General features: G+C 44.6%; 1 long non-coding RNA gene across 2 annotated transcripts; it reads left to right on the forward strand.

Moving 5' to 3' along the window:
- The first annotated feature begins 872 nt into the window (after positions 1-872).
- LOC122907837 lies at positions 873-17,766 on the forward strand. 2 transcript variants are annotated; one of them, XR_006384759.1, is made up of 3 exons: positions 873-951; positions 3,078-3,202; positions 17,675-17,766. It is a non-coding gene; the product is annotated as an uncharacterized LOC122907837 (long non-coding RNA). The 2 variants fall into 2 exon arrangements; XR_006384760.1 differs by lacking the exon at positions 17,675-17,766 and adding an exon at positions 3,300-3,432.
- The last annotated feature ends 602 nt before the right edge of the window (positions 17,767-18,368 follow it).

Genomic DNA, 18,368 nt, shown 5'->3' on the forward strand with positions numbered 1-18,368 from the left:
CCCCCCATCATAAGTGATATTGTCAGTCATCCAACACCGCAATCAAACAGGGCAAAAGCAAATTGTAAAAGGAAAAGATCGCACAGTTTAAGGAAGAAAATGCAGTATAGAAAATGAAAATAAATGCATGAAGACTAAGCCAAAGAAATCCGAAGGCCACGACTGAGTTATATGGAGCAGCTAGCTGTCAGTAACAGACTCAGAGCTTTCCAGTTGAGTGGGTGTTAGCTCTCTGTCTTAGCGAACTGGAGAAAATTCCTTTACTGCCCGTATACAAGATTCTTTGAATAGTGCTTTTTAATAAAATGCCAGAGAGCCACAGAGGTAGCCTATAACTCATTAGGAACTGAAAGATCAGAGAAGCCCGATTTAGAGCTAGTTTTCATCGGTGGGTGGGACCTTCTCCAATGTCATAGGCTAGGATGGATTTTCTTGTGGTAGGCAAAATAGTGAACGTTTGTTTTGTGGATTTTTTTTTCCTGGCAATAAGCGAATATATTTTTCATCAGCACGTCTCCCGTACTTCTGTAGCCAAATATAAAATAGAGACCTTGAGTCCCAGCACGGTTCACCAGCCCAAAGACTTCAGCGGGTCCTCCCAACACCCCCAACACCCGCCCTGAGTTCCAGCTGGGGTCGAGCCTCTCAGGAGTCCTCCGGGAACCTGGACAAAGGGAAGCAACTCTGGGGTCCCGGGATCCCTGTCCTCCAGGTCCTCCAGCTCACGGGCGAGCGGGCCGGGGGTCCCGTGACCTGCGCGGGGCCGAGTGCACCTGGCGAAGGGGTGCTCCGGGCCCCGGGGCCGCAGCCCTTTGCGCTCCCCCGCGGGAGTGCGGGGCGGAAGGCCGGCCGGCGGCCGACGTAGGTGTTAAGCGGCAGCCCCGGGGGCAGAGGCAGAGCGGAGAGCCGGCGGCGAAGCCCCAGCAGCACGCGCGGCCAACTGTCCTGGCGGTGAGCGCAGCCCCACAACCGCCGCTCCGGGGGAGCGGGGCGCGAGCGGGCCTACGCGGCGGGGCGGCGCGACCTTCCCCGGCAGCCGGCGGGCTTCTGGGGTCCGCGGCCCGCGCGCCGTCCACGCGCCCGGATCGTTACGGGCGCCGAGGGTCGGGGCTCGAGCTGTCAACGCGCGCAGGTCGTTACGGGCGCCGAGGGCCGGGGCTCGCCGGACACTCCGGGGCGCCGCGACCTACTTTCCGTAGAGTCACCTGCCGGGAAGGGTGTCCTCTTTGCCCCCGCGGAGCGTCGTCAGGCCTCTGTGGGGCCCGAGTGGGGGCGGTTATGAATGGGAGACTCTTGCAGGTTGTTGGGCTGGAGTCCGAGGACGAGAAAGTGGGAAGCAGTCTCCCTCGCGGGCCTGTGCCCCCCGAGATCCGGAGCATCGGAGCCCGAGTGCCTGGCCGGCATCGCAGCGCCTTGGGTCCGGCTCTAGTCCTGGGCGGGAGGGCGGCCGGGCTGGCTTGAGCCGGTGCCGCAGTCTTCTCGCGCTTGGTGTTACGCGGTGGAGCAGGCGGCCTTAGAGCGTTCTCCCAGGCGAGAGACTCTTTTCCCCTGGAACAGAAGGCTGTGCGGCTGGCGAGGCTGTTTGTCTCTCCGTCCTGGAGTCGGACGCACGTGTGCTTGCAGGAGAGGTAAAGGGGCGCTAAAAGGATTCAGCTTTTTAACTGGCTCAAGACTGAGTTTTAACTTTTGCTGGTCAGTCTTGCCTCCCCCAAGCCGAATGTATTTTTCCAGACTTCTTGAAGCCGCCTTCTTAAACACAAAATAATTTGAGTCAGTTGCTGAGTTAATCTGTTAGTTCCCATCACTGTTTATTTAGTGTTTTAGCAATTCTATGAGCTCTACTTGTGGGATTTGATGGGTTTAAGTTTGGCTTACGCGAAGGGGTTAAATTCACAGCGATGACACATAGTAGGATCTATGCCTTTCTTATAAACTAAGAAAGACATGTTGGCAACCCAAGAATTCAACCGACGGAGAAGCCACATGGGTTAGGCCCTGTGTGACTCTCCCCACTTGCCCCCATTTTCCCTTTAAAATGCAGGGTTTGGTGCTTGTTTTTTGCTTTTCTTTTTGGTCAGGTTGGAATACTCTGGAATTAAGTATTGCTTGGTAGGCACAGACCCAAAAGGCAAGATTTGAGTCCTCTAACTACTTGTATGACCTTGGAAAAGCTCTTGCTTTGTGGCCTCAGTTTTCCATCTGGAAAAGGAAGAGATTGGATTAGGACCCTCATAGCCTTCTCTAGGTACAGGATGGCCACAACCTCGTCAACTGTAGTTATTGATACTGCCTCTCCTGTCCTATCAATAACATAAAATGCATGTCTTGTCTGTTTCACTTAGTTCCTTTTTCAAGTCCAGTACTATGCTTTTGCGGTTGCTGGTTTTACAATTTTTTTTTTTTTTTTGCAAAGAAAGCAAGATTCTTGGTGTCTGATCATTCACAGCAGGCGTCAAGTGGTTAAAAAAGACTTCTTAGTGGATAAAATGATTTTCCACTGACGTTTAGGTCCACGTTGGCATTTATTAATAACCCAGCTGGCCCACCACCCTTCAAGAGGTGGCCTGAGTGGGAGCACAAAGGTCTTTAGTGTGATGAATAAAAATTGTTCTTTGGTATTGACGGATAAGTCACTTACTTAGTTTGAAAACCACACAGAATAGGTTGCTGAATTGGTTATCTTGATATTAGTGTTAATGAGTCACCTTTCCTTTTTTATAAAAATCTGTATTTTTAAAGCCAATTTCTGTTAGTTGATTTTTGTCTAACAATAGAGGAGTACACTCTAGTTTTGCCAAATTTTTTAAGCTCTAGCCCAAACATGCTGAAACATGCATGAAAATTTCATGGGGAGATGGTGGCTGAGTAGAAGGCAGGCCAATTGCTAAGCTGCACTGATACCTTGACTGCCTTTTCCTTTCTTTCTTTCTTTTTTCTTTTCTTTTTTTTTTTTTTTTTTTTTGCAAAAGGGAGAACTGATCTCCCAGCTCCCAGAGGTTGAGGTCCCAGTAACCAAGCAGAGTTCTAGAGAAAGGCTGCAGAGGCTTCACTGATGGTGAGCTCTGGTCTCCTTTCAGGGATATGAGACACCCGTCATAAGCTCCGGAGAGGTGCCTTCCACAGAGACCAGCAGAGGAGTGGGCCAACATGAAGTCCAGTCCTGCCATCCAAGCTGCCATTGACCTCACAGCGGGGGCTGCAGGTAATCCCAGGGGAAACCCATCCTCTAGTCTTGGAGTACCTGCTACAAGTGGGATCCAGTGAAGGGGTGGTGAAAATACTGCTTTTGTCACTCCCAGAAGGAACATGCTTTCTCCTTGGAGGGAACCCACGTAATGGAGGGAATCCATGTAATCGAAGAGTAATATCGTCTTCTAAGAACGGCAGAAGGTAGAGCAGTTCCCTTACAATAAAACTCTGAGTATGGGTGCAGGGTGGGAATGTCCTCAGTTCACAGCTGGAAAACCTCACAGCTCAGCGTTGAAGTCCTTTGTCCATTGTCACACAGCTGGGATATGCAGGTGACGTGGGATTTCACTGCAAGCCTGGCAGTCTTCAGAGCCCTTATAGGCCAGAATCCTACTATGCCGTCGGTCCAGGGAAGTCCTCCTTACTGTTCTTATTGCTGCCAAGGAAAGAAAGGAGGACACTCTTTAGAAATGTCTTTGGTGGGGCGCCTGGGTGGCTCAGTGGCTTAAGCTGCTGCCTTCGGCTCAGGTCATGATCTCGGGGTCCTGGGATCCAGTCCCGCATCGGGCTCTCTGCTCAGCAGGGAGCCTGCTTCCCTCTCTCTCTCTGCCTGCCTCTCCATCTACTTGTGATTTCTCTATGTCAAATAAATAAATAAAATCTTTAAAAAAAAAAAAAAAAAGAAATGTCTTTGGTAACTGAGGCTGATTTTTGATGGTTTCTAAAGCCCTAAAAAGAAAAGAGAGGCCCTCGGATTTGCCAAGGAAGAGTGGGCTGGGCAGGGGTTGAGGCCCAGGGCAGACTGTGGCCTCAAAAGGCACAGGTAAAGACTCCTGGGCAGGCAGTGCTTGCAACACACAGGCCAGTCTTTAGAAATATCACCTTTACTCAGCCTGAGGGCAGTAATTGGAAGTGTGTGCGTGGTGACTTGGTTCTCTAGGTTCCTGTGTTATTTTAGCGCCAGAGGAGTGCTGGGATGCTCCTATTTCCCAGATGAAAACCCTGGTTTACCCTTGCCCCTTACACTGATTCCCTTTTTTAAGAAGAAAAAAATTTTTTAATTAACATATAATGCAGTATCAGCCCCAGGGGTACAGGTCTGTGACTCGCCATGTTCTTACACTGACTCTTATAAGGGCCTCAGCTCCTGGGAGTGGAGAGGCCAGAGGGGTGAGTTGCCTGTTGTCCTCTTATCCAGTGAGTCCTCCCGGGTCAACAGATCAGGTGCAGCCAAGGGCCACTCCCGTCATCCCATCATTCCCTTAACTGTGAAAAAGAAGTTAGAGTTCAGAGAACAAAGGATTTTCTCCTGAACCACAGGTCGATGGAGGTAGACTAATCGAGAAAGGCTATAGACAGTGCATTACAGGCATAAGGAGTACAGGCACCAGCTCCCAGTTTAGAGACCACAGGAGTGTCCTGGCCCAGGAGGAAGGTAAACTAAGGGTGGCCTAGGTGTCCACTGGCTTCTTGCCTGCTGAAGGCCTTGGGTCAGTCCCATACCAGCTGCAGCTGGTAACCCATGGTCCAACCAATGGCCCCATGCACCACTCCCACCCCCATGCCAACCCCCAGGCCACATTGGGATGACCCTGACCATGGGAACGGTGGACCTATTTGCCTGCCTCTGGCACCCTCTTAACGGTCCTGCGAATGCTCTGGGCTCAGTTTTTGTCTCTACCATAGGGTGGTATTTAACCACAGGAGAGATTCTCAGCTTTTGGAATTAAATGTCAGTCAGTCTGCCAAAGACGTAGAATCTGTTGTGATAGAATTTTCTTTTTCCTGGAAAGGCATTTCTGTGTGGACAGGTATTTGCATGCGACTTGTGTGCTTTGCAGTAAATTTTAAAGATACAGATAGCAGTTGTATTGTTGAGAGTCTGGTGTGTAAGGCATTGGGGGCATGTTTTTAAAAAATACTACCATGTTTTGGGCCCGTCTACATATGGCCTTTAATTCTCCTGATAAGTAGTTGGGATTTCTTCCTGCCCTGGTCTCAGAGGGTCACCTGTCACTGATGTAGCATGGCCCTACAGCATCTGACTTTGGGGGACAACAGGCTCCTTGGCAGGGGTCCGTGCCAGGTGGACCTGGCAGGTGAGGGGTGAGAGGTGAGGGACTCTTTGGCTGGCAGGGGAGGCTTGTGTTAGTGACCTGAGAACTTCTACTGAGAGGCACTTGGCATGCAAACGGGAAGCCATAGCCCCACTTCGGATGGGTGGCAGTCTCCCAGTGTGGAGCTAGGAGGGCCTGCAGAGACCTTTGGCTCTGATGCTCACTGTATAGTGTAAAGGACACCCTGAGAGGCCGAGTGTGTTTGCCCATGATTGTGCAGCTAGATGGTGTCCAGACAGGGCTAGGACGTTGGTTCCTTGGTTCCTTGACTGGTGCTGTTGTTGTCTTTGTTTTAAAACTCCATAATGGTGGCTCCGTAGCTCAGGAGTTAGAGCACTGGTCTCGTAAAACTCCATAATGGGCAACAGCCCTCCTGGGGGTGGAGGTTAATTAATCTCAAGCTTCTGCTGCCAGCTGTCTGGATTGGGACATTGGGCCATCGTGGACTGAGGTGATCTCGGTGTAGTATACACATGTTCTTTTCCGTGTACCACCTTTTCTTTGAAATAGACCTCCCCCATCCAGCAGGTTTTTGGTCCGGTTCATCTGCTATAAAATGCTGGGAAGCTGGCACTGCCTGTCTGCTAGTGTAGGAGAAATTCCAGAAACTCCAAGCAGCTAGGATGGGGCAGGATTTGAAGAAGATAGGTCACTGTATAATGTTCAAATGAGACAGTGTGGAGCTCAAAAGTTAAGTTCCTTCATGAGGAACCTTGGTCTCCCTTTAAAATACGGTAGGTTTTTTTTCTTTTTTCTTTTTTTAAAAATTTTTTAAATACTGTAGAGTTTTGACAACTATAACCTGCTCCCCGCTTTGACTTTGTTGCTGTATGTCTTAACTAGCCTAGCTTCTCAATGTGACCTAGATCATTGACGTTTATCCTCTCATGCCAAAATTCATGATTCTCTTGGCCATCTGGCTGTCTTCTTTGGGAAAATGTCTATTCAGGTCATCTGCCCATTTTTAAATCAGAATGTTTAGGTATTTGTTGTTATTGTTGTTTTGTGGTATTGACTTACAGAAGGTCCTTATATATTTTGAATATTAACCCCTGGTCAGATGCATCATCTGCAAATATCGTCTCCTGATGCATCATTTGGAAATATCCCCTCCCTTCAGTAGGTTGTCTTTTTGTTTTGTTGATGGTTTCATTCACTCTGCAGAAGCGTTTTATTTTAGTGTAGTCCCAATAGTTTGCTTTTGTTTCCCTCACTTCAGGAGACCTATCTAGAAAACCATTGCTAGGCCAGTGTCAGAAGTCTTACTGCCTATGTTTTCTTCAGTTTTATGGTTTTATGTTTGTGTTATGTTCAGTTTTATGCAGTTTTATGGTTTCAGATCTCACATTTAGATCTTCAATCCATTTTGAGTTTATTTTTGTGTATGGTGGAAAAAAGTTTCATTCTTTTGAATGTAGCTGTGCTGTTTTCCCAATACCATTTATAGAGGAGACTTTCTTTTCCACCATTGCATACGGCTGCTGCTTCTTTTGTGGAATAACTGACCCTGTAAGTGTGGGTTTATTTCTGAAACTTTTTAGTTATTTGTTTTTAAAGATTTTATTTATTTATTTGAAAGAGATCACAAGTAGGCAGAGAGGCAGGTAGAGAGAGAGGGAAGCAGGCTCCCTGCTGAGCAGAGAGCCCCATGCGGGGCTTGATCCCAGGACCCTGGGATCATGACCTGAGCCAAAGGCAGAGGCTTAATCCACTGAGCCACCCAGGCACCCCTGAAAAATGTTTTAAAAAGATTTTATTTATTTGATAGAGAGAGAGAGAGAGAGAACTCAAGCAGTGGGGAGTGGCAGGCAGAGGGAGAGAGAGAAGCAGGCTCCTCACAGAACATAGGAAGCCTGATATGGGACTCCATCCCAGGATCCCGGGACCATAATCTGCAATCACCCAACAAACTGAGACATGCAGTACCCAGTGTGAGTTTATTTCTGGGCCTCAATCCTGTTCTTTTGATTTATGTGTCTCTTTCTGTGGCAGTACTGTACTGTTTTGATTACTACTGCTTCGTAGTGGTTTTTTTTTTTTTTTTTAGAAGGAAAAGGTTTAATATAAAGATTTAAGATTCACATCAATATAAATGATAAAGTTACCTTTCTCTTGATAAGAGCTCAACTTTTGCCTTTCTCGTTTTAACATTTCTTGCCATATTTTTTCCCATGTTTTTCTGTTACTTTCACCCCATCTCCTCCTGTCTATGGTCCTATTGATGGATTCCCTCCCTCTCCCCAGTAGTTTACACTCGATCTTTAGCAAAAGGCCAAGAGGTGATCCCCAGTAGTTTAGAATCTATACTTATACATAAGCTACAACGATTAAATTCATTTTAAGACACTCTTTAATTTTACTAACATCTAGGTAGTATCCATAACCTTCTTTTCCTATATTCCCCAAGAGCACTGTTAGCTGTTCATCTTCCTGAGTAGAAATGTGGCATTTTATTTTCCTGTTTTCCTTTTTTGATGTGGGAGAAAGATAATCTACATTGTGTGTATGTGTTTATAGTCACCTTAGATTGCTAAAGTATATCCTCCGGTGATTCTTTCAAAGAGGGTATGCAAGAAACAAACTGTGACTTCTTTCATATCAAAAAATGTCTTTGTTTTACCTTCAAAATAAAATGCCACTTTGGCTGGATGTAGGATTCGAGGTTTAAATTTTTCCTCTGCAGAAATTTTATGTTACTGCCCCATTTACTTCTAGCATCCAGAGTGTCCAGTAAGTCTGCTGTCAGTCTGATTCTTGTTCCTTTGTAGGTTCACGCTCCTCTTTCTGGAAGACTTTATGATTTTTTTTTATCCTTGGAATTCCCAGATTCCTAGGAGTCTCTATTCATCAGTCTTACTGAGTACTTGGTAAGCACTGACAGTCTCAAGACTTGAATTTTTCTTGGCACCTGGGTGGCTCAGTTGGTTAAGCAACTGCCTTTGGCTCAACTCATGATCCTGGAGTCCTAGGATCCAGTCCCACATCCAGCTCCCTGCTCAGAGGGGGGTCTGCTTCTCCCTCTGACCCTCCCCCTCTCAAGCACTCTCTCTCTCTCATAAATAAATAAAATCTTAGAAAAAAAAGACTTGAATCTTTCTTTAGCTCTGGGAAGTTTTCTTCAATTATTAATTATTTCCTCTGCTCCATTCCCTTTATTATCTTTTTCTGGAATTCCTGTCAAATGGATGTTGGAGCTTCTGGATCTCTCCTCTATCTCTGGATCTTTCTTTATTATCTCTTTGGCCCTTTGCATTGTAACCTTAGAACATTCTTCAAGTTGATCTTCTAGATCATTCCTTGTCTCTTCAGGTATGTCTCTTCGGCTATTCAGAGCATCTATGGAGTTATTTCCAAGACATCTGGATGATAATTTTTAATATTTCTAATCTCCTCTTTTATCTCTTTAAAGTTATTGATTCCACTTCTTCTAAAATTTTCTTCTCTCATATTATCTGTTTCTTTAGGTGTTGGCACCTTTGTTTGCAGAGTTTTGTGTCTGTTTTCCTTCAGACTATGGTGCTTCCTGATGGAGTATTCAAATTTGTACATAAATGCCTATTCTGCTTACCAGAACTTGTCTCTAGTGACTTTGAGGGAGAGGCCAAACACAAGGTTAGACAGACCGTCCCAATTCCTTGATTTATGAGCATATTTGTTTCCTCTTTTTTCTGGGGTTTTTCTTCCATCCAAGGTTTCACCAGTTTTAATGCCCATCACCAATTACCCCATCCCCCACCCACCTTTCTTCCAACAACCCTCAGTTTTCTAGAGTTAAGAGTCTCTTATGGTTTGCCTTGCTCTCTGCTTTTACCTTATTGTATTTTCCCCTTCCTTTCCTTATATGCATCTGTTTTGTTTCTTATATGCCACATAAGAATGAAATCATATGATATTTGTCTTTCTCTGACTTTTTTCGCTTAGCATAATACTTCTAGTTCCATCAATGTTGTTGCAAATGGCAAGATTTCATTCTTTATGGTGGCTGAGTAATATTCCATTGTGTGTGTGTGTGTATATATATATATATATATATATGATATATACCACATCTTCCTTATCCATTCATCTGTTGATAGACATCTAGGCTCTTTCCATAGTTTGGCTATTGTGGACATTGCTGCTATAAACATTGGGGTGCATGTGCCCCTTCAGATCACTATGTTTGTATCCTTTGGATAAAACGTAATAGTGCAATTGCTTGTTCTTAGGGTAGTTCTATTTTCAACATCTTGGGGAACCTCCATACTGTTTTCCAGAGTGACTGCACCAGGTTGCATTCCCACCACCAGTGTAAGAGGGCGCCCCCTTCTCTGCATCCTTGCCAACATCTGTTGTTTCCTGAGTTGTTAATTTTAGCCGTTGTGACCAGTGTGAGGTGATATATCATCGTGGTTTTGATTTATATTTTCCTGAAGCTGAGAGATGTTGAGCATCTTTTCATGTGTATGTCTTCTGCTAGTGTCTTTTTGTGTGTTACTTTGGAATCAAATCCTGACTGTCACACTGCATTTAGTTATTACGACTCTTTACTTTCTTCCCGTCTGGGAGAGTTTCTCAGAGTTTGTCTTCCATGGCCTTGATCCTTTTACAGAATACTGGTCAAGTATTTTGTAGAATGTCCCTCAGTTGCGTTTTGTCTGATGTTTTCCCACAATTAGACTGAGGTTATATGTTTTTGGTGACTTGAGGTGAAGTGGCGTCCTTCTCAGTGCATCTTTCCAGAAGGCACACAATGTCGTTAGAACATAATGTATCTTCGTTAGTGGTGTGTGGAGCTCAAGTCCTTTCATGATGAAGAGGCTACTCTCTGCCAGAGCACAGACCTTCCTTGAACTTAGTCACAGTTAAGCCTCCACCCCCAGACTGAGCTTTTCCACAGTCGTATTAACTATGTCTTGGTGAAATGTTGTAGCGCTTTCCCTGGGTCTGGTTAGGTGTCCTTGCAGTTGAAAGTGGCCTATAGGAGCAACATGTGGCTCCCTTCTTGTTCCTTCCCCACAGCACAGAGTTCAGAATTTTTCTTCTAAGGGGGGGAATAATCAGTCATGAGGCAGCAAACATAAGCATGCCTAGTCATATAATGGCATTCAATAAATGTTTCTTTAATTAATGATTCTCCCTAAATTCTATGTAAAAATAAAAACAAGAACAAAATCAGGAATGCTGAGGATAGACTTTTCACCTCCACTTAAATTGAGTCTTCTGTTGTTTTGCAGAATAGATACATTGGATATTTTGCAAATATGAAAAATATCTACAACATGACTCTCCAAGAAAAACACTCGGTATTAAAAAAATCGTTATTCATTCAATTCATGGTAAGTGATTTATGTGTCATTGACACATAATTGGCCAGGAGGTCCGTGCTCTGACTCTTGAGGCGTGGGATGGTTGCTCCCATGTGTGTACCAACAATCCCAACTCATGGCTGTCCTTTTATGCATCCTCATGTGTAACCCCTCCCGGTGGAAGAGCCCAGAAGCCCTTAGATGTCCTCTCTTCACCAGTTTGTAAGGGCTCCATCCCCTTCTGTCTTCTATACTCACTGCGGCCTTGGCTTCAGCCCAGGGTGGGCTTATAAGAATAGGGCCTCTGATGGAGAATAGAGGAAGGGCTCACGAGCCCTGGAGACCACCTCTCCCTCATGTCTGCCTCTAGTTCAGGGTTCATCTGGCAGCCCTGTACCATTTGCTCACATGAGCCTTTCAGAAACCTTCTTTTCCCTCTCATCATCCTGATCTCTCCCTCTCCCCTCCCTCCTGCACTGTTAGTCCCCTCATCCCCAGCAACTCGAGATGTCTTGATATGTCTTAAATACACAAAGACAAATGTCTTTGATATGTCTTAGATATGTCTTATGTCTTTGATATGTCTTGATATGTCTTAAATACCCAAACAACAAATGAAATTTGTTGCCACAAATTCTCTTTTAGAAATAACTACCAAGTGCCTGCTTTGGGCAAGCCCCCTGCCAGTGTTTCTCTGCCCTCAGGAAGGAGAGGAATGAGTGCACATGGATATAAAGAGCTGACCACAGTGTTGGGGCACACACAGACTGGAACCCTGCCAGCTGAGGGTCAAGGTCAAGGATAGCTTCCTAAGAAGCACTACCCAGGTCTTCCTTACTGGAATCTACATAAATACAGAAAGGGGGTTGGGAGAAACCTGGGCTTGGGGCCGTGGTGGTGGGAGGGGCGTCTCTCAGCCTCCTTGCTTCTATTAGTTATTACCAGGAGTAAAAATCCTGATCTGTTTTAAAAAAGAACGGACTGTTCTCCTGCTTCAGGAATGTCAGGAGAGAGACTGGGATCTGCCATCACGCAGGGAGGCAGGAAAATTAGATCTTCCATCTCTGGGACTTAAGAAATGAGGGGAAGGGGAGAGGGAGAACCATCCTCAAGTTTTTAATTCTCCATCAACCACCCCGCTTCCTGCACAGCCCACAGGGGAGGCGGCAGAACAGGGCCACCTCAGTGGGGGTGGGCTGGGGCTTCACTCTCACTGCCCGAGGTGCAGCAGGGAGCGATGCTCTGGCTCCCCAAAGTTAAACCATGGCCCGTGCGGAGATGCCGGGTCCCTCATGAGTAGTATGGGGCCGGAGCACTGGTATGCATCCCAACAGGCTTGTATTTATAGCCTTCTGGGGAGTCCCAAAAAATAAGAGCTAGATATATATATATTTTAACATTTCATCCAATTATTCAGAAATAAAAGAATCCTTTAAGTATATATATAAACTGCATAGTAAAAAAATTACAGTTAAAGTATAAAATGCTTTTTTCAAATTATTTCTATATCCCTTCCTCCCCACCACACACACAGAGGTGGTGGTGAGGAGTTTCAATGGATTACCACAGTTGGATTGCATCGGTTTCCAGCTTGTGAAAACCAGTGTCAACCCAGGAGCATTGTTTCTGTGGGAAATTTTGTCTAGGTTTCCAAACAAGCATTGTGCAGGCAGACCCTTGAAACACGGCCCATTCGGGCAGAAGGCTGCCTGTGTATAAAAATTAGCAACTGTTGGTGAAAAGGCTTTGCAGACTGCAAAGTCCTCTAGGGAGTCCATTATGACCGTTTTCTTGGCTTCGTGTGAATTAGGAGGGAGAGGGTTGTCGTGGTCATAATGGCTGACCTCACTCAGAATTCCAGGTGTTGCCACACCTCCCCAGGCAGAGCCAGGCTTGTCCAACAGGTGTCAGAAGGTAGGGAACAGCAGTTTTGCTCTGTTCCCTTCCCACATTCAGTGGGGTCCTGCAAAAAGAGTCGACCACTTTATTCTAGACCAGGAAAAGCAACATGGTTAGCCACTGGAGCAATTTCTCCCACTGAGAAATATAAACGCAACCATAAAACCAACTCAGTGGTAGGAGAGCCAGAATTGCGTCTGAGTGTATGCTCTGCTTCAGTTTCTTCTTTGTTAACAATGGGACCAATGGTATCTATACAGACCCCCATGAGTATTAACCGTTCCAGACAGACAAATAGGCATTTGGTCCAGTGGAATTTTAATGTATTTTCCTAAAATGAATAGTGAGAATGGGAATTATTGCTCAAAATTCTGAGCTGAAAAATGTTTTTAATAAGTTCTAAAATTTCATATGTTTCTCAGTCTGATGTTATACCCTTAAGACTGTGACTTCTCTGCTAATACTTTATATTTTATATAAACTGCAGAATCATTGTTTAGTTAAAACTGGAAGGTGCAGAGATGTAGAACAGAGGAGCTACCCCAAATGAATAAGTACTGCAGAAGAAAACTGGGAGAGGGTTTCATGGGTTTGGTTTGCTAGACTCAGGCTAACAAATAGATTCTAAAAGTCCAGTTTGAGATGCCTCATGGAGACTTCCAGACAAAGTTGTAATCTTAGCAGCTGTTCAGTACCATGTGTGTCCAGACTTCAGAGCCAACTTCAGAAGGGCTACATGGTAAGTTACCAGTCTTTCAGCACCCATGTAAATAATCAGGCCAAAGCTAATGACACCAGCATTTTTCTTTATGTATATATTTTTTTTACTTATTATCCTCTTATCGCATTGTTAGCTTGCCCAAAAAACTGTACCCTCTAGGCTAAGAAGTTCTGTTAGCCTTTGGGGTTGGACACTCTTGGTGCCCCATCAAGATCCCATTGGATCCCTTCCACCAGCTCTGTGATTCCACACACCCCCCCAGCCTCCACCCCCTTTACTATAATCCTTGGAGAATTACTACTGGAGCCAACTCAGTTATTTAGTACCCCAAATCCCTGAGAGTATCACCACCCTGTTGGGCAGCCCATACACAATGACTAGCAGCTGTACAAAAACTCAACTCCTTTGCTTCCAAGTGTGACAAACTCTGCAGTATAATTTACACCAAAGAATTTCCCAGGGATCAAGCTGAATCTTCTGAATCCACCCTTCCTTTGCTCTTATGAAGAAATCCCTCCTAGGAGCACTTCCTTCATAAATCACTAGTACCCGGAGTGTTGGTTTAGGGTCCACTTCCGGGAGAACTCAACCTGTGATCATGCATTTCCTTATACTGAGGTGTCGTATTTATAACACTGTATCTCCCTGGTCTCTGTCAAGTGATCTACTGTGTTGCAAATTGCATGAGGACAGAGACCATTATTCATTCGTCTTTGAATCCCCCAGATCGTGACACACAGAGCTCAGTAGATCTCTGTGAAATTTACTTGAATGAAAATGTCTCTGGCATGTCTCATCACACCTGTCCAGCCCCCCTCATCCACTTCTCCGATTTTATTCCCCACTTCTCTGTCCGTCCATAAATCATCTCTAGCAACAGTGGCTTTCTTCCTCTTTTGTTGTTGTTGTCATTCTTTTATAGTAACGATTCTTGGACTTCTACACATTGTCTCCCCCTTACTTTTATAAACATTTTCTCTTTTGAAATATACTTGACACAAAATGTTGCATTCATTTTAGGGGTGCCTGAGTGGCTCAGTTGGTTAAGCCTCTGTCTTCGGCTCAGGTCATGATCTCAGGGTCCTGAGATCGAGCCCCGCATCCAGCTCTTGGCTTAGCAGGGAGCCTGCTTCCCCCTCTCTCTCTGCCTGCCTTTCTGCCTACTTGTGTAAATAAATCTTTTTTTAAAATGTTACATTCATTTTAGATACATAAACTATACATTATGTTATGCTCACAAGTGTGACTACCATCCCTCACCATACAACACTATTATAGTGTCACTCACTGTTTCCTATGCTGTACCTTTTATCCCCCAAGATTTACTCATTCCATGACTGGAAGCCTATATCTCCTTCACCTTTTTTATGCCTCTCCCCACCTGCCTCCCCTCTGGCAACCATCAGTTTATTCTCTGTATTTACAGGTCTGGTTCTACTTTTTTTTTTTTAATATAATTTTTTATTTTTTATATACATATATTTTTATCCCCAGGGCTACAGGTCTGTGAATCGCCAGGTTTACACACTTCACAGCACTCACCAAAGCACATACCCTCCCCAATGTCCATAACCCCACCCCCCTTCTCCCAACCCCCATCCCCCCAGCAACCCTCAGTTTGTTTTGTGAGATTAAGAGTCACTTATGGTTTGTCTCCCGCCCAATCCCATCTTGTTTCATTTATTCTTCTCCTACCCACTTAAGCCCCGATGTTGCATCACCACTTCCTCATATCAGGGAGATCATATGATACTTGTCTTTCTCCGCTTGACTTATTTCGCTGAGCATGATACGCTCTAGGTCCATCCACGTTGTCGCAAATGGCAAGATTTCATTTCTTTTGATGGCTGCATAGTATTCCATTGTATAGATATACCACCTCCATTCATCTGTTGATGGACATCTAGGTTCTTTCCATAGTTTGGCTATTGTGGACATTGCTGCTATAAACATTCAGGTGCACGTGCCCCTTCGGATCACTACGTTTGTATCTTTAGGGTAAATACCCAGTAGTGCAATTGCTGGGTCATAGGGTAGTTCTATTTTCAACATTTTGAGGAACCTCCATGCTATTTTCCAGAGTGGTTGCACCAGCTTGCATTCCCACCAACAGTGTAGGAGGGTTCCCCTTTCTCCGCATCCTCGCCAGCATCTGCCATTTTTTGACTGGTTAATTTTAGGCATTGTGACTGGTGTGAGGTGATATCTCATTGTGGTTTTGATTTGCATTTCCCTGATGCCGAGTGATATGGAGCACTTTTTCATGTGTTTGTTGGCCATCTGGATGTCTTCTTTGCAGAAATGTCTGTTCATGTCCTCTGCCCATTTCTTGATTGGATTATTTGTTCTTTGGGTGTTTAGTTTGCTAAGTTCTTTATAGATTTTGGACACTAGCCCTTTATCTGATATGTCATTTGCAAATATCTTCTCCCATTCTGTCAGTTGTCTTTTGGTTTTGTTAACTGTTTCCTTTGCTGTGCAAAAGCTTTTGATCTTGATAAAATCCCAATAGTTCATTTTTGCCCTTGCTTTCCTTGCCTTTGGCGATGTTCCTAGGAAGACGTTGCTGCGGCTGAGGTCGAAGAGGTTGCTGCCTGTGTTCTCCTCAAGGATTTTGATGGATTCCTTTCTCACATTGAGGTCCTTCATCCATTTTGAGTCTATTTTCGTGTGTGTTGTAAGGAAATGGTCCAATTTCATTTTTCTGCATGTGGCTGTCCAGTTTTCCCATCACCATTTATTGAAGAACCATATGATACTCTCAATAGATGCTGAAAAAGCATTTGACAAAGTACAGCGTCCCTTCCTGATCAAAACTCTTCAAAGTGTAGGGATAGAGGGCACATACCTCAATATCATCAAAGCCATCTATGAAAAACCCACTGCAAATCTCATTCTCAATGGAGAAAAACTGAAAGCTTTTCCGCTAAGGTCAGGAACATGGAAGGGATGTCCATTATCACCACTGCTATTCAACATAGTACTAGAAGTCCTAGCCTCAGCAATCAGACAACAAAAGGAAATTAAAGGCATCCAAATAGGCAAAGAAGAAGTCAAACTATCACTCTTCGCAGGTGATATGATACTATATGTGGAAAACCCAAAAGACTCCACTCCAAAACTGCTAGAACGTGTACAGGAATTCAGTAAAGTGTCAGGATATAAAATCAGTGCACAGAAATCAGTTGCATTTCTCTACACCAACAAGACCGAAGAAAGAAATTAAGGAGTCAATCCCATTTACAATTGCACCCAAAACCATGAGATACCTAGGAATAAACCTAACCAAAGAGGCACAGAATCTATACTCAGAAAACTGTAAAGTACTCATGAAAGAAATTGAGGAAGACACAAAGAAATGGAAAAATGTTCCATTCTCCTGAATTGGAAGAATAAATATTGTGAAAATGTCTATGCTACCTAGAGCAATCTACACATTTAATGCAATTCCTGTCAAAGTACCATCCATCTTTTTCAAAGAAATGGAACAAATAATCCTAAAATTTATTTGGAACCAGAAAAGACCTCGAATAGCCAAAGGAATATTGAAAAAAAAAAAAAGCCAACGTTGGTGGCATCACAATTCCGGACTTCAAGCTCTATTACAAAGCTGTCATCATCAAGACAGCATGATACTGGCACAAAAACAGACACACAGATAAATGGAACAGAATAGAAAGCCCAGAAATAGACCCTCAACTCTATGGTCAACTAATCTTTGACAAAGCAGGAAAGAATGTCCTCTGTGAAACTTTCTTACTCTATGCTTCTCATAAAGCTCCCCAGAACACACAACCACACAGTCTTCATTATCCAGCTTGACATGTAATTCATGCCATTCTACCATTGTTTCTTATGTCTATAGCTCCCTGAAGCATCCCCTGAGTCTGCACCTTCTTTGGTATTTCGCACAGACTGTCCTTAGCGTGGGTACCACTATTGTGCAAGGACCAATCGGTAACAAAGAAATACTCAGGATAGCCCCAAAGTCCTTCATTCCAGAAATGTGGCCAATCTTTGGTCATTCCATCCAGTAGTTGGCTCTGGACAAGGCCTATGATATCATCAGCAAGCGCCTTTTTAATAAACATGACCAGTCACATATTGTTTTTTGAATGTGAATGCCAATTTTAAAACTGAGCTGCTTAGTGTGTCCCGGCATCTGCAAATCAAATGACACACGTTCAACAGTGACATTTAAATTCTGATGGAAAAGGAAGTATTTCACTTTTCAGCAGTGCAGTACCATACCCTCCAAACATGTTGGCCTTTTAAAAATGTAAACAGTATTGCAACTTAATAGAAATAATGATTCACATTTATTTATATGTGCAATGACTGCACTCTGAGACCAAGTGTACTTGATAAATCCAGGAAGCCGCGATAAGCAAACTGAACTTCTCCGTTTATCCATCCATTAGCTAGGGTTACGGTTCTGAGTTCCGTGTGAACATTCACAGATCCTTCATGATGCCGAAACAGACAGCGTGACAATCCATCTGTCCCAACTGCCCACCTCTGTATGACGACGTCAAAGTGCAGTTTTTCTCTTCTTCGGTGAGTCATCCAGAACCAACCTATGCCAGTATTCTCATCTGGCCTTTTGAATGATTCTGATTTAGCCTTTCCTTTACTACAATTTCTGGCAAGGAATAGGATAGGAGGAGATGTGAACCCCTTGCCAGGAATGGGGAGAAAAACAGGGCCAGGCTATAACCAAGAGAGCTCTCTTACAGACTCTGCAGGGAAAAGGGTATCGGGTGTCAGCAATAAAAACACAGCTCTGTCAGAGCCACGCCACTTATTTAGGCTTTGGTCTCCATGAGGGAGTTCCTTGGGACGGTGGGCTGCTGCAAGCTGTGGATACCGCGGTTCGCGGAGATGGTGCGACCTCTCTATGAACTGGCTAAGGGAGGACTCACTATGGTAGAGTGGACAGCTGCGGCAGAAGGAGCATTTCGGGAATGACAAACAGCCTTACTGACTGCCCCAACATTGGCCATCCCAGATGTTACCAAGCCCTTCCACTTGTATGTGCCAACTGAGGCACAGGAGAGGGACTAAGACTAACCCTGGTTGGCCTTCTGTGCTTGAAACATGTTTCTTCTTTCCTAGGCTTTACCTTCCACGAAATCAACTGGATAATCCCCATAA

Source organism: Neovison vison, chromosome 5 (assembly GCF_020171115.1).
Source record: "Neovison vison isolate M4711 chromosome 5, ASM_NN_V1, whole genome shotgun sequence".
Taxonomy (NCBI): Eukaryota; Metazoa; Chordata; class Mammalia; order Carnivora; family Mustelidae; genus Neogale; species Neogale vison.